Genomic DNA, 3,850 nt, shown 5'->3' on the forward strand with positions numbered 1-3,850 from the left:
TTTTACCATGGTTAAGTGCTGTTCTTTGGCACAATGCAAATAAATAAGTAAGCAAATAAATACATAAGCAAGCCACATTAAAATAGAATTCAGGTGATATGCAAACAAAGATATGGTAAGATTTGTTTAAGCTAGAATTTAATACTTTTTATTCAGCAAGGATGCATTAAATTAATGAAAAGTGAAAGTAAAGACAATCATAATGTTACAAAATATTTCTATTTCAAGTAAATGCTGCTTTTTTACTTTCTATTTATCAAATAATCTGAAAAAAGCTATCAAAGTTTCCACATAAATATTAGGCAGCAAAACTATTTTTAAAAATTCAGCTTTGCCATCACAGGAATAAATTGCATTTTAAAATGTATTCAAATAGAAATCGATTATTTTAAATGATAATATTTCACAATATTACTGATCTTGTTGTGTTTTTCATTTAATTTGTATTGTATTTCATCAAATAAATGCAGCATAAGATGCTTTCCTTTCAAGAACATAAGAAACCCCAAACACTTCTGAATAATGTAGCCTATTTCACTTCAAACATGGCTCATCCAAGCTGATACATTTGACCTTTTAACCTTTTGAATACAGACATTTCAATATGCTAATATGCATGAAATTCACATGCTTAATTCAGTACTCAGAAAAGAAGATGAAATTCAATCAACTTCAAATAATCAGTACATCTTTTCCTATACCACAAAATGTTAAAAACAGCGGTCTAAAGCTCTTTTCAGCCATTAAAATAAGCATGTCCTGAAGGTATAGATTTAGATGAAAGACTGGACTTATTACAGCATTGGGCCTTTTCATAGTTTAGCTGCTCATTAAATAATTTAAACATTTTTAATTTAGAATTAATTTATTTGGTATTATAATTATTCCATTCCATTTACTATTATAATTATTCCATTCAATTTCACCTTCCTAATAAACACTGCATATTTGTTTTTGAAATAGCATACTGCTGCACTTATGGGAACAACATTACACAATAAGTGTAGACTTGTTTCTGCACAGACCTTGCCCCTCGAAAGATTAAGTAGGTGAAGTGTGGATGTTGTTTGGGAATACAGTTGCTGGGCTGGGTGTTTTCCTCCACAAGCTGTTACATGTGGCAAAAATGATAACACTGTGTGAAGCCTCAGGGATTTCTGATTACTCACCACTCTCATTCTCTCCCACAGTGTCTCATTCACGCACGCAGACACACACCCTTCACATTTACAATGCATGCAGATACACACTGAAACACACGTGCGTTCAGAATATATTTTGAGACAAAGGTATAGAAATACCTTTTGAGTTGGCGTGTGGAACACATATTCTTCTATTGCCTGAGCAGAATTGTCACTGAACTGTGCTATTCAAAGGCAAGTTCCTTTGATAAAATGAAAGGAAGATTCCAGGTGTAGTGGTGAACTTATCGTTTGCAGCGCAATTATGCATTGCAGTTTAAAAGCAAGTCATTGAAATGCAATCAGCAGCGAAAGAGAACGTCTCGGTTACGTATGTAACCCTCGTTCCCTGAAGGAGGGAACGGAGACGTCACGTCGGTGGCAGAAAAAAAGGAAACCAAGGATTCTCCACCCGGCCCTCCTCCGGGGGAGGGAGTGGTGAATTCACCATCTCCCGAAGAGCAACTGTCTCCATCTCTGGGTCGCCCGTCTCAGGGCCTCTTGCTGCTTCGCTTCCGACTGAAAGGGAACTCATTTCGCTATATGCGTGTACTGTCGTTTTCAAAATGCCTGTCTTTGCAAGTATCCTTGTAAACACAGTAATTTAGGCTTAAGTGAAAGCAAACAGCTGAGAAAGAAAGCACATGTCTAACAGTATATTGGATTCGGGCAGCTCTTAAAGTGACAGCAGTCTAATAATCCTGCAGTCTGTCATTCATGTTAATCAAATAACAAAAGAGAGAAAATGTCTCACTGCTCTTGACTAAATCATTTTCAATCATCGCCTCAATCATCAATTTGTAACTTTAATAAGAAGAAATATATATGTAATTTACACAGTGATGAATATTCAGTGTCTTTATACATTTGATGGTTGCACTTTTTTACAGTACGTGAACTTACATGTACTTACAATGTACTTACAGTGTACTTACCCAAGAAAATACTGGTAATATAAGGTAAATACATGGGGTAGGGTTAGGTTTAGGGGTAGTACCTAGTTATTACCTAGTTATTGTAATTACTACAATAAGTACATAGTATGTACACGAGGAAAAATTAAATAAAGTGCTACCCATTTCATGTACTACCTTATACTTACTTTATACAATGTATGTACTAACATTTCTTATGTTTTACTGTAGTTTTTTTTTTTTTGTCCTATTGCTTGTAATTAGTTTCTTATTCTTTTTAAATCGCTGACTTCAAATCGCTTACTTGTCTTCAACAAGCTTGATTTTTTTTTTTAGGCTAGTATTATTTTTTTGTAATATTGACACTGTTGACAAGAATTATGAAATAAAAATTTTAATATCATAAAGACCCTATTTAAAGCAAAAATAACTATATCGTGATATACTGTATATCATTATCGTGAAATAAAATTACTCATTGTGTTATAAGATTTTGGTCATATCGCCCACCCCTACTTGTGAGTATAATTTTATCACTTTATTACCGAATGGATGAGGCAAATTTGGCTTCTAACTTTCATGGCTCTATTTTAAGTGATTGTTTAAAATTAACACCTTCATCAGCATCTCCTTCTCTATTTATCTTGCTTACTTGCTTTGTTTTCTTTCTTTTCTCTCCCTCTCTCTCTGTTCACTTTGGGTCTGACCTGACACTCTGCAGTCCTTCTAGACCTGCTGTTAATGGGGTCTTTCAGCAAACCACCCAGACTAGAACAAACACACTCATTCATGCGTTTCCAAAATGCTAATGCGGCTGGTTCCCGACACATTTTCAAGGAGTTCCCATGTCATGGCATGGTGTAATTCCTCACATAGGCAGCCATTAGTGCAGCCAGCCAGTGGCCAACAAGGCCCTGACATAGACGGGCCCTAGTGACCCCTGGTAAACAGGCACCTAAACGCCTTTGGCAGAGACAAGGAAATGCAGCTCTATTTCTTAAGTGCTTGAAGGTTATATTGGTGCAAGGGGTTTTTAGTAGTTGCTTTTAGTAGAGAAGTCACTAAATGTTAATCTTGTGGTTAATCAGCATTAACCCTTTATGGTAGGTTGTAACACACAATTTCCTTCTCTTCCCGGCTAGTCAGAGAAACTACATCAAACTGCATTCTTGGAAGGGCTACAATAATATGCTATTTTTTGGTCATTAGGTATTTTTAAGGCACCTAAGGTATTTCTGGAATTTATATGAAGTTATATATAACCACTCGTTTGTCAATTCTAAACCAGAATGAAACTGCAAAATCTGAATTTTATAGTTAATGTGGCACAATTATATTAATGCAGTTATTTATTAATTTCCGAGTTTTTATAGAATTATATATAATTATGCATGTAAACACAATTATGATTATTTTTATTATTGAGATGAAAACAATTTATATTCTACTGAGAGGCCAAGAAAAAGAATGCACAATATGAATGATTTTAATATTGAGTTTTTAATAATTATTAGAATTATAGAAATTATTAGAATATAAATTATTATTATTATTTAAAATACTCTGTGTAATAATGTGATAATTATAAAGACACAGCAAGTAACACATTGAATTAAACATTAAATTCTGAAGTGAAATTTTGAAAGCCTATTTCTGTCAGGACCACTATCGTCAAATATGATTGGCAATTAGCATACAGTTTGGATTGGCGGTATGGTTCTGTTCTGGGCAAGAACTCCCTGCGCATCCATGCAG

This window comes from Sinocyclocheilus anshuiensis, unplaced genomic scaffold, assembly GCF_001515605.1.
Source record: "Sinocyclocheilus anshuiensis isolate Anshui unplaced genomic scaffold, SAMN03320099.WGS_v1.1 scaffold881, whole genome shotgun sequence".
Classification (NCBI taxonomy): Eukaryota; Metazoa; Chordata; class Actinopteri; order Cypriniformes; family Cyprinidae; genus Sinocyclocheilus; species Sinocyclocheilus anshuiensis.